Genomic DNA, 13,633 nt, shown 5'->3' on the forward strand with positions numbered 1-13,633 from the left:
GAACAAGTATCCTTTGCCAAGGATAGATGACCTGTTTGATCAGTTGAGTGGTGCATTGGTCTTTTCCAAGATTGATTTGAGGTCGGGGTACCATCAGGTGAAGATTAGAGAGGTGGACATACCAAAGACAGCTTTCACGTCGAGGTATGGCCATTATGAGTATGTAGTGATGCCGTTTGGGTTATCTAATGCACCGGCTGTGTTTATGGATTTGATGAACAAAATCTTCAGACAGTTTTTGGACAAGTTTGTGGTGGTATTTATCGATGACATCTTAGTCTACTCTAAGACTAAGGAGGAGCATGAGGAGCATCTGAGGATCGTGTTGCAAACTTTGAGGGAGCATGAGTTGTATGCTAAGCTGTCCAAGTGTGAGTTCTGGTTAGAGAAAGTTGCTTTTCTGGGGCATGTGATCTCTAAGGAGGGAGTAGCTGTGGATCCGGCGAAGATTGAGGCAGTGACAAAGTGGGAAGCACCAAAGAATGTTGCTGAGATCAGGAGTTTTCTGGGTTTAGCTGGGTACTACAGACGGTTCGTGAAAGATTTCTCCAAGATAGCTAGACCTATGACAGCGTTGATGAGGCAAGAGAACAGGTTTCGTTGGGATGAGAGTTGTGAGACGGCGTTCCAAACATTAAAGGAGCGTTTGACCACAGCTCCTATCTTAGCATTGCCTGAAGGGATCGAGAACTTTGAGGTTTATACAGATGCCTCAAAGAATGGGTTGGGATGTGTGTTGATGCAGAACGGTAAATTGATTGCCTATGCATCTAGGCAATTGAAGCCTTATGAGGAGAACTACCCTACTCATGATCTGGAGTTGGGTGCAGTGGTGTTTGCTCTCAAGATATGGAGACATTACCTTTATGGACCAATATTTAAGGTATTTTCTGATCACAAGAATCTCAAGTATATTTTCATTCAAAAGGAGTTGAACATGAGACAGAGGAGGTGGATGGAGCTGATTGGCGATTATGACATGGAAATTATCTACCATGAAGGGAAGGCCAATGTAGTTGCTGATGCTTTGAGTATGAAGAGTGTACATTCTCTGTGTACAACTCTATCTTTGATGAGGCTGAGAGATGATGTAGCGAGGTTTGGGATACATATGATGCAGAAAGAAGATGCCATGGGTGATCTGACAGTGTAGCTTGAGTTTTATGATGACATTCGAGGTAAGCAGGAGTTGGATCCTAAGATAGTTGAGTGGAGAGCTAGAGTAGAGAAAGGGACAGTGTCTCGATTCTCCATTCACACAGATGGTAGTTTGAGGTTTGACGGTAGGTGGTGTGTTCCTAATGATGAGGAGTTGAAAAAGACTATCATGATAGAGGCGCATTGCACACCATATTCAGTTCATCCAGGTGGAGATAAGTTGTATAAGGATTTAAAGAATACGTTTTGGTGGCCTGGAATGAAGAAAGAGACAGCTGAGTTTGTGGCCCGTTGTTTGACATGCCAAGAGAGTTAAGGGGGAACAGCAATGACCACAAGGTAAGATTCAGTCTTTAACGGTACCTGAGTGGAAGTGGGAATCCATTTCCATGGATTTTATCGTGGGTTGGCCAAAGAGTCAACAAGGTAACAACATGATTTGGGTAATAGTAGATCGACTGACCAAGTCAGCTCACTTTGTTCCAAAGAAAGATACATGGACTAAAGCACAATTGGCTATGGCCTATCGAAAGAACGTGCTTAAGTTACATGGAGTCCCTAAGGACATAGTGTCTGACAGAGATGCGAGATTTATATCAAGGTTTTGGAAAGAGTTGCAGGAGTCGTTGGGAACAACTTTGAAGATGAGTACAACATTTCATCCTGCCTTCCTGCAGGTTACTCCATTTCTAGTGGTTATCACTGGCTGAGGCAGAAACACACTACTGTGGATTGGCACAAACCAGTATGGAACTCTTGGTGCATTCCAAAGCACAATTTCATTAACTGGTTGATAGCTAGGGAAGCATTGCATCTTAAGGATAAACTTTACCATTTGGGTATTATTCAAGATGATTTGTGCTTGTTATGTGGAGCTGCTGCTGAAACCCATGGACACTTATTTCAGCAATGTCAGTATACTTGCCGTTTATTGCAGCTGGTGAAGACTAAACTTAACTTAGCCATGCCTAATGTCAACCTGCTAGTTTGGATTTCTAGGAAGCCATGGTCAAGTGTAAAGAAGAAGGTAGCCCTTGCTTGGGTGCAAGCTCTTTTCTATGAGGTTTGGATCCAAAGGAATAGGGTGCGAATTGAAGGCAGTCTGATGCATCCTAATTATGTCTTGGATAAAATTAGTGCCTTGTTGAAATTTAGATCTTATTCTTGGCAAAAATGTAAACTTAGTTTGAATGAGGAGACTTGGCTTAATTCGATCAACAATGGTTGAATTTCCTTGTTTCCCAAAATTGAACCGTTGTGGTTGTTTGTAATCGTTTGTTTCATTCTTAATGAGAAGCTTACCTTTTACCAAAAAAAAAACATTTCATCCTGCGACAGACGGACAGACTGAGAGAACAATCAAGACTCTTGAGGATATGTTGCGAGCTTGTGTGATGGATTTTGGTGGTAGCTGGGAACAGAGGTTGGACTTGATAGAATTTTCTTACAATAACAGCGATCACACTAGTATTGGTATGGCACCGTTTGAGGCTTTGTATGGGAGGAGATGTAGGAGTCCGATTTGTTGGGACGATAGTGCTGAGGCAGTGGTTTTAAGACCAGAGATGGTGCATGAGATGGTGGAACAGATTAAGATGGTCAGGGAACGGATGAGAGCAGCTCAGGATAGGCAAAAGAGTTATGCAGATCTACATCGCCGGGACATAGAGTTTCAAGTTGGGGACAAGGTTCTTTTGAAAGTGTCTCTTATGCGTGGGGTTATAAGATTTGGGAAGAAAGGCAAGTTAAGTCAGAAGTTTATTGGACCTTATGAGATCTTAGAGCGAGTTGGGGAAGTTGCATATCGTCTGGCTTTACCAGCTGCGCTAGAGAGAGTGCATAATGTGTTTCATGTATCGCAGCTGCGGAAGTATGTGAGTGACCCGTCACATGTGTTAGAGGCAGAGAGCTTAGAGCTAGATGAGTCCTTATCATATCTTGAGGTGCCTAAGCAGATTCTTGACCGAAAGGTTAGGAAGACTAGGAGTGGTGAGACAGTTTTGCTTAAGATCCTTTGGTCTAACCACGAGACTGAGGAAGCAACATGGGAGCCAGAGGAAGCTATGAAAGAGCGTTACCCTTTTCTTTTTTATCAGGTATGTATGGTTACAGGGACGTAACCTTGTTTCTTTTAGGGGGGTAGGAGATGATCGCGAAGAGTTTTTAAGAGTTTTATACCCTTTTTGTATGTTGTGACGGTATGTTTGTCGGGATGAGTTGGGTTAGTAACACGTTTTATGTTGAGTTTTGTTTTGGTTGTTGAGTCGGAAGTGTTGAGGGAGTACCTTTGTTTAGTAGTGGTTTGAACTTCGGGGACGAAGTTCTTTATAAGGAGGGAAGACTGTAATACTCCGTATTTATGAGTCTTTGGGTACTCTATCGAATAGGCCTTACTCTGTCGAGTAAGGGGGAGTTGCATCTTAAAATAGTTTATGACCTGTTGGGTACTCGATCGAGTAAATAGGGTACTCGATAGAGTAAGGGGGTACTCGATCGAGTACCTTGGGTACTCGATCGAGTAGCCGGTTTACGGGGAGTTTTTCTCGTGTTTTGTTAATTATGCGATTAAGATATATAACCTTTTCCGTCATCATGCTAAACACTTTTGCAAAACCTAATTTACTGTCAAAGAGAGAAAGCAAGTACGTTCATCATCTTAATCGCATTGTTAACAAATCCCGGAGTTTGGAAGGTCGGTTTTCATCGTTTGTTATACCGTTGAGATCCTTGCGTCAAGGGTAAGATCTATGTACCCTTTTTGTTGTCTTTCCTTTAAGTTGGTTAAACCCTAATCTAGGGATTTGGGGGTTTTTAAGTAGTTTGTGATTTGGTAGCATTTGTATGTTGTATGATAGGAGGAGGTTTCGTAGAAGAAGTTTTTTGATACAGCTGTAGAGACCGTCTGATAGTGTGCTTTCCAGGTAAGATTTCCTACTCAGTATTAGTCCCATAATGGGATGATTGTTGATGTGTTGTGGTTGATTGAATAATATAGTAATTGTTTTGTGACGGTTTGTTGATTGTGATTGTTTGTCTCTGGTTCTCGAGGCGTGTCCTCGTAGAGTGGGGTCACTTGCGTGAGTGGCTTCACGCCCTAGTTTCGCCCTTCGTGGAACCCGCCACGGAAGGGGATGTGCACATTAATGGACAGGGTTATCGCTCATTATGAGGAGCGGGGATTTGGTGGGTACGGCTGCGGTCCCCCCCTGGCAGGGCTGGTCCAGTGGACAGTCGGTGATTGAGATTGTTGGAATTGGTGTGGTTGTGTGTGTGACAGTTAAGCTGTCTGTTTATCTTATTGTTGATATATATTGAGTTGTGTGATTAGTATTGACCCCGGTTGTTGTTTTGTAAACCTGCGGTGATCTATTCGGGGATGGTGAGCAGTAGTTGAGCAGGTTTCAGTTGAGTACTGGGATAGCTGGGAGGTGCCACCGTCTGACGATAGAAGTCTTCCGCTGTAGTATTTTAGTTTTATGACATTTCAGTATTTCAGTAGACGGTTGGTTTTAAGAACTTGTACCCGTATTTTGGGATTTGGTTTTAGTTGTACTTTTCACTAAAGTTATATTATTTAAGTTGTTTCGTTATTGTCTTATGAATATCATGCCTCGGGTAACCGAGATGGTAGCATCCTCATATCTGAGTGGTCCTGGTAAGACACTTAGAGTATGGGGGTGTTACAGTGCTAACCTCTTATTTATCTAAATAAAAGCATAATTTTCAACTATCATATATTCTCCCCTTTACCATTTGTTGACAACGGGAATTGATTTGAGATTTGATTTAAAACAAACAATATGTTCCAATTCAATGCAAATACACTCGAACGACGTTCCGTACCGAGTAAGAGGAGGACTCGAAACTCCGTGTCCATTCTCTTTACCTACTCAATGTCCGACAATAGAAAACTTTCGATAGCACCGAATTTAGAACGAGCTTTTATCAAAGGGATTCTACGACGAACCCAGATAACAAACAAGAACATCTCCTTGTTCATGATCAATGACGGAAGGCAAGCTCATTCCCCACAAAAATATCCCATCACCAAATATCAACCTCTCACCAACGGGTACATCCCCGTCTGTACCTCAACCTTCCTCGAACGAAGGACGGCAAAAAAACCAATATATCCAAAGCAAATCCAAAGCGAAAGGCCAAAATCAAAGGCCCAAGCTAATATCCTTTCACCCAAAGCCAAAGCGAAAGGCCAAAATCAAAGGCCCAAGCCAAAAGTCATTCACCTAATGCCAAAGCAAATCCAAGCCAAAACAAAGGCAAAAACCAAAGCCAAAGCAAAAGCCAAGGCTAAAACCAAAACAAAAACAAAATAGTGAAATTCAAATTAGCTATTTCCACAAATTCCAAACGATGAAATGCAAAACCGTCACTTTTCAAAAATGAAATAACGGAATTCAAGATTCGTTATTTTCCTACAATTTCAAATGACGGATTTAAAAACCGTCCTTTTCAAAAAATGAAATAACGGAATTCAAAATTCGTTATTTTCCCACAATTTCAAATGACGGATTTAAAAACCGTCCTTTTCAAACAAAAACGAAATAGCGAAATTCAAATTCGTTATTTTCTCACAATTCCACACGATGGAATTAGAACCATCCTTTTCAAACAAAGATGAAATAGCGAAATTCAAATTCGTTATTTTCCCACAATTCCAAACGACGGATTTAAAAATCGTCCTTTTCAAACAAGTAACGAAATAGCGAAATTCAAATTCGTTATTTTCTCTCAATTCCAAACGACGGAATTTAAAACCGTCCTTTTTCAAACAAAAAACGAAATAGCGGAATTCAAATTCGTTATTTTCCCACAATTTCAAATAACAGAATTAAAACTGTCACTTTTCAAACTTCGGACCAACAAGTCTAACACCAAAATACAAAGTCCAGGACCAACAAGTCCAAAGCCCGGGACCCATGAATCCAAAACACCAAGTTCAGGACCAACAAGTCCAAAGCCCGGGACCCATGAGTCCAAAACACCAAGTCCAGGACCAACAAGTCCAAAGCCCAGGACCCATGAGTCCAAAACACCAAGTCCAAGACCAACAAGTCCAAAGCCCAAGGCCAATAAGTCCAAAATACAAAGTCCAGGACCAACGAGTTCAAAGCCCAGGACGAACAAGTCCAACACACCAAATTCTGGGACGACAAGTCCAAAACACCAAACACTAAAACCTCAACCAACACTGCTTCACCCTTAAGTCCTTCTAGAGACTATTACAAGGAGACCTATCTAGGCTTCTGAGGATTCCCCTCAAGCTCGGAATATCACACCTTAACCTTTAAGGTCCAGCTTGGGAATCTGATCCCACATTATTTACCAACCATTGCGTGCTCAGGCCACATCAAACCTGAGATCCCATGCCGCACCACATTACAGGCCGTAAGCCACCGGCCAAAACACCACAAAATATAAACTCCAGATTTTTATCTGTCAAACAAACCTTTCTTTACCAAGTTTCACATTCCAAATTGCGGAAGCCATTTTCACCTTGACCTAGATATGGAGTCCTCGAGTGCTTTGCTACCGAGAACGGGACATACCCAATCTACCCTTATTAGGGTCCACTTTTTAGTGTGCTCACTTGATAAGGAACATTTTCACAAATTACACCTCTTAGATTCATGATCAAGGAGGAATGATCTCAAATCAACTTCTCGAGTCACCAAACGGAATTTACCATCGTGACCCTCACACTTTAAGATCCTAATATCTCGCTTAGGCACACGTTCCGAACTACGACCTGGTTTGATTTCGCAAACACGCGAATACGTAGGCAGTCCCTCAACAAGGAGACAACCGCATATCCATTTCAATCTCAACATCAATCCTCAAAAGCGGCCCATCCAGCTGCAAAAAATAATCTCTTTACTGGGGGCTTCTTCCTTAAGACGTCGCCCATTCCTCCTTTTGCCAAATTCCGGTCTTCTCACTCTGGGGGGCTTCTCTTTCGAGACACCACCCATCCTTTATCCCCATACATCTTTTGAGTCCCAACTACAGTCCAAAATAAAACCGCCCATAGCCTAGTGCTCGGTTCAGACGACGACAAGGTCTTGGTTCCGCTCTCCGAATCATCAAACTCGAGAAGGGATCTCAAAACAAGCAAACAAAGGCAAAGATGTCTGAAGAAGATAATTAAAACATGTTCCCCAGCTGAGCGGACCTTCTACCTCAGGGATTTGATACGCGTTGTCACCCTTTCTTTGCTAAGGAGTTGCGCACATATAAGCAAAGTCTGTCAGAGTCACCCCATGTCGTGTCGATACTGAATTTGCATGACATTCACGACATCCTGTTTGTCAGTCTGTCAGTATGCGTCCATGTGAGTCAATGTCGCAAGGTCACGTGTCTTCAATCAATCAAATCACGGATCTACAAGCAACAAGATTCAATATTAAACTTCACAACTTTCAAAACTTCTATCTCCCCTCGTGTGAGATATTACATGCTAGTTGCTTATATGCTAACTGCTCACATACTTATGTGCTTACGTGCTTATATGCCTGCATTCAACGTGCTTGTCTATGCAACTGCGGATTTGTGTGGTCACTAACCATGCAGGTAATCTGGAGAAGACAAACACACTCCATCTAAGTATTGGGTTTTTCCCATCAAACACCGACTCATCAAGTCCAAGGGCTTTAACCCTGTCGATTACATGGCGTACCCTACCTCCCATTGAGCAGCAACTCATATCCCCGGCGAGTCCTGAGAAGTTTCTAACTCCCCAGTGAGTGCCGATTTTCAAATGGAAGTCACACATGCTATTTCCCAGAGTTGATCATTCGACCATCGATGGCTGACGAGCCTCAGAACGCACCTTCAACATGGTTGGCGAGCCTCGAAATGCACCTTCAACATAGCTGACGAGCCTTTGCACGCACACAAGAAGCAATTCTAGGACATATCCCGAAGATGCTTCAGGTATGACTCCTTCCTATGGCTAGTGAGCCTCAAAATGCACCACCTTCAACACCGGCTGGCGAGCCTTTGCGCGCATTAGATTCAAGGACGTATCCCAAAGATGCCTCAGTTATGACTCCTTCTTATGGCTGGCGAGCCTTTATATGTAGTCTAATGGACTTTAAATAACCCGAATACGAAGTCGACAGACTCTAAAATGTTCCTGACGGCAGGTTCTTTACTCCAATAACCGAGTCGCCTCGACGTCGCCCTCCCCGACGGCAGGTTTTAAGCTCAAACCCTTTTGAGTCGCCTCGAGGTCGCAATGGTCTTCAGGTTGTAATCTTCGATTGAAGTGGAGGCCATACTTTGACTTTTGCCCTGTCCAAGCCTCAGTCAAAGTGGGGGCTCTGTAGATACCCAATAAATGCACCTTCCAAAAACCACCCGATGATGATCGGAGTATAACGTGTTTTTGATATGCGTGCGTGGATTGGATATACATGAGACGGTTTAATTCACTACTCGAATATGAAAAATGATTTCAAAAGTTTTCTAACTTCATTTGCATTAAAATAACACTATTTAGAGTTAAAACCGTCTTCGGACCCAAAACCGACTCAGAAACCCGCAACTCGAGTCAACCTGAGTCAACCCAAATCTCAAATGTCAAAAATAAGCCATGAATGTCTATCATTTCATTTCCATCAAAATGACCTTAATTAGAGTCAAAACTAACACAGAGCCAAAAACTGACTCGAAATTCAAATCCCGACTCACACGGGTCAAACTCTAGGCAAAGACACAAAATACCTACCCCAAATATTACCTAAGAGTAAGCTTACACGGCTAAGCAAACCTAAAAGACCACAAATCACAACCAACAAAACATTGGTTAGAACAAATGCAAAATCCAAATTTCTGAAAGGGACAATACACCCACTTCAGTCACAAGGTAGCTTGCGCCTCTTTAGGCATGCCCTTGGCCAACAAGCAAACTTAACCGACTTGCTACCACCCCCATTTATCTATAAATACCACGCTTCACACACCAAAAAACTCACGCGAGAGTCCGCCCCCTCCTTCTCCCTTAGACTTCTAGACTCGACTTCCTAAGTCCCAAAATCGACACGTGTTTACGACCTACCGATCGTAAACATAAGCCTCACACATTTTGTTTGGTACCGTCGCCGTGCATTCGACCGGCCCATTTGACCAACTCAATTCATCAATCAACATGTTTTAATTAACATATTTTCAAAACAAAATCCTTTTTAAGGCACTATTTTAAACTTCTTTGATCGCGAGTAGTCACAACGAGAATACCGTCTCTAAAGTCGTCTACGTCGCAAACATCAATACACGTAAGTTTGAGGGCGTAAACAACTCATTTATTTCATGTCTTTACTGTTTTTATGAGTTTATGAGCATGAACAATGCATAACACGATTCAAATATAGGTTAGACAAGCCAAAACCGAGTTTTGGCCCGAGACAGAAGCCCTTTGCTATGCAAAGAGGCTCGCGCCTCTTGTGGGTTATCGGGTCAGAATCATCCGTGTTTGTTCTCGTCTTTCCTCTTTATTTTATTTCTTATTGGGAATCGGTTTTTACCATTTGAAATGTTTTAATTCATTTTTATGACAAACTTTTTAGCCATAAATTATAATCACCCTTGGTTCCATATACCATGACGGTTTAATCCATGACTCGGTGATATTAATTGGTTAATTACATTTTAAAATAAATTCTTTTCTTTTATTTACCATTTTAATTCATTTTTATGATAAACATATTTCGACCATTACAAAAATCATCCTTGGTTCTTTATACCATGATGGTTTATTCCGTGACTCGGTGATATTATTTGGTTAATTACAAATTAAAGGGTGTTTTAAACACCTTTTATTTTATTTACCACTTTTCTCAATTGTTTACATTTGTAAATATATTAGTCATAATTCAAAATCATCCTTGGTTCTTTATACCATGTCGGTTTAATCCGAGTACGATGATTAACTTGACTAATTACAAAGAAATGAACTTAACATGATTAGTTTAAATCAAATATTTTACATTTTTGTTTGTAAACTATACTTTTCAAACATGCAAATCCGATAACGAATATTACTAACATAATAGTAATTATTCCGAGTCATGCAAACAACATTTGCAAATCTTTCATCATAAATACGGTTTTAAATAATCTTTTCAAGAACCAGGGGACGCCCCCTTAGGTCGGCTCATGGCTCGCGCCCCAAGCGGCCGCCTGTTTCCATCTTTCAAAAACCAGGGCAGAGCCCTTTATCTCGCCAATAGGCTCGCGCTTTAACAGGGCTGCCTGGCACTGTTCTGTCCCATTTTGGTACTTGTCTAGGACGATCCCGATTACGGTTTATCCGAATACGTGACGGGTCAGATTGACAAGTTTTCGTTTTTTACACTTTGTCATTTGACACCCTTTTTCAATAAATGGATCATGTTAAGCGTCATAACCCGAATTTGGTAAATGGATGTTTAATTTTCGTTTTCACATGTAAATCAATCTAAATCCAACTTGACATCTTATGCTTGATATTTGGATTAACAAACCGACTTAGAAAGGTCACATGTTAGGTTAACATTATTGGATGTGCATTAATGAATTTACACCGTTTTATCAACTTTCACTACTACATTTAGATTCTATAGCAACACTTTGCTATTGTTGCATAATGTCATATAAATGTTGCAATAGAGTTTATGCAACACTTAATCAAGTGCTACATCAGGTCTTGTTGCATTAGGTCATTGCAACGCTTAATGCAACACTTTTTAATCTGAAGCAACACTTTTGAAAAGTGTTGCATTGGTCATGTTTATGCAACACTTTTTCAATTGCAAAGGCAACATTTTTTATCTTCTAATGCAACATTTCTTATGTAAAAAAAGCAACACTTCCTGAACTAATGCAATACTTTTCATGTTGATAAGCAACACTTATATCAAATTAATGCAACATTTTTATTTTGGAAACGCAACACTGGTTACGTCCCAAAACAACACTTATAATAAACAAATGCAACACTAATTTATTCAAAAACAACACTTAAAAAAGTGCAACAACATAAGGACTTGTAAGGCACGCAACAATTGTAATTCTCTCTAATTGTGCATTCAATTGATTCAGTTTCAAAAATATGTCAATTACATTTCAAAAAAGGATCAAAAGTAGAACTTCGATCGTAAATGTTCAATTATTTAACTAAAACAAATATAACAAATGTTTAAATAGAATAAATAATAATTCTTAACGACTATTTGAAAGCTACTAATTATAAGTCTTCATTCTTGTATTGTGAGCATATATATGTTGCCAACCGGACAAAAAATCAACCCGTCATCATTGTTAATACCTCAAATGCAACCTGTAACATAAAAAATAGAACATTATTAGATTTGAGGATTCAAAGGCTCAATAGGCATAGATGATACGTCACACTTAATTATCACGAAATAATAAATAATGCATTAAAGAACAACTAATTAACAAGGACGTGCAGAAAATAGAGTACGTGATTGTACACAAGGTGTAGCCTATGTGAAACGTTTGAGTTTGATCTGCAAAGATAGGCCTGTCCAGCCATAATAATCACACCAAAGACTCAGAGACCCTCTGTTCTTGATCTTGATAGCCAGGCCATTTTTCTACCTTCACAGGATACTCTAATAATTCTGCATCATAAGTTCCAATCATAGCAGCCCTATTGACTACTGTATCTACCTACAGAATTTACTACTAACTGTCCACACAGGGTATTTTCAACAACAATTTAAGAAAGCAACACAGCAACACCTAATGCAGCCATGAAGAGAAGAATGGTTTAAAAAACAAAGAATTGAAGCTCGAGTTGTGACCTGACTCAAAACAGCCATGACTAATTCATGGATAAGTAACAGCCATGCCTAATTCATGGATAAGTAACTACTATTCACAACAAATCTTAGTTTTTCACATACATACCTAGAGCAGCTAATGCTTGAACTTCCATCAAAGGTTTCCTCCTGCCGTTACCATTTCAGGATCAGTTGTCAACTCATAAACCAGTTAGACATTAAGAGAGCTATCGAGCTGTGGACCGCGACAAGAAAACGAGTTACCTTTCGGTGTCTTGATATAATTGTTTGATGCTATGTATTAAAGCATACATACAACCATCAATTCTCTTCAGCACTGCTGAAGTTCCCATTTCCAATTTGCTAAGAAGGAAATCAAGTATTAAGTATGTTGATTTTTAAACATAAAATTTATAAGTTCTGGAACTGCAAGTACCTCAATTTCTTGAAAGTCTGCTCGATATCGTGACATGCTATTATCACCAGTAGAAAGTGGGAAAAAAACCTGAGAGCCTGAAAAGCAAAGTGGATATGATTTCACTTCTAGAATAACAAAAATAACTAGTTTCAGACAAGCTGGAAAATGAATTCCATCCCTGATAGAAATGCAAATGCACATATAAAACAGGGATTTGTCGACTGTGTTGTTCCAGCATGTATTAAACAGAAACTTATAAGAAACAAAAAACAATCTACTGAGTAATAAAAAACATCATAGCATAGGAACAATTCTACAAAAGAACACCATAAATCCTTCCTCCCCCTCCTAATCCCAAGGGCTCTTGTTAGTATATCTATCAGAAACTATAGTAGTTAGTCTTATATGGCAAGAAATAACATGTAGCATCCAAGGCTGCCTGGTACTTTTCCCAGCTAGCATTGAATCTTTTATACTCTTTTCGTCCCAAGCACTTGTTTACCTTTGATTAAAGTACCCCTCACAAAGAATAAAAGAGGTAAACAAATGAATGAGACGGAGCCATAACTATATTATGGCTGGCATATAACTAGGAAAAAGGAACAACAACCAGAAACAACAACACTTGAAATAACTCAATGGGGCATTTCAACAAATAGTTGAGGTGCATTAAAAAATAACTGCAGTATAACTATAACAGCATCATATGTGGGTTGACATTGTGACAGATAGAAAACAGTAGAAGAAAATGAACAGATGACAAACACCATTTGATTTAAACATTTACGTGATCTATCATTCAAATACAACAAACGAATCACAAATCAGATGTCACAAAATCGTTCCATAACAATTTAACATGAAGAATTTTCTACCAGCTTCCTAATTAATTGAAGATTACTTAAGAATCTGGGTTATTGTGAAGTTGAGGACGTACCTCGGTGGCAGCATCCAAGTCTAAGGGCACGACAAATCCAGAAGCTACTACAATTTTGTCGAGATCCAGAAGATACAACAATTAGAACATAAACTCATATCCATAAATCATAAATCAATAAATCAATATAATAAAAATCAAAACCAAAATTGGAAAAACCCTAAATCAGTAAACTAAAATTGGAATAGAAAAAAACCTTGAATTACCTTAGTTCCGGTGTTGATGGCAGGAGGTTGTGATTTTGTGGTGGCTAAAGACGAAAAATGGTGGCGGCCGTATATAAGGATGAACTGTCGCTCGGAAATTGGGAAGGGG

General features: G+C 40.0%; 1 long non-coding RNA gene across 1 annotated transcript; it reads right to left on the minus strand.

Annotated features, from left to right (window-relative positions):
* Positions 1-11,233: 11,233 nt before the first annotated feature.
* On the minus strand, positions 11,234-13,367 carry LOC141615196 (uncharacterized). The gene is made up of 4 exons (XR_012529702.1): positions 13,319-13,367; positions 12,400-12,476; positions 12,091-12,326; positions 11,234-11,494 (listed from the first exon to the last, which is right to left on the minus strand). It is a non-coding gene; the product is annotated as an uncharacterized LOC141615196 (long non-coding RNA).
* Between the last annotated feature and the right edge of the window lie 266 nt (positions 13,368-13,633).

Source organism: Silene latifolia, chromosome 11 (genome assembly GCF_048544455.1).
Source record: "Silene latifolia isolate original U9 population chromosome 11, ASM4854445v1, whole genome shotgun sequence".
Taxonomy (NCBI): Eukaryota; Viridiplantae; Streptophyta; class Magnoliopsida; order Caryophyllales; family Caryophyllaceae; genus Silene; species Silene latifolia.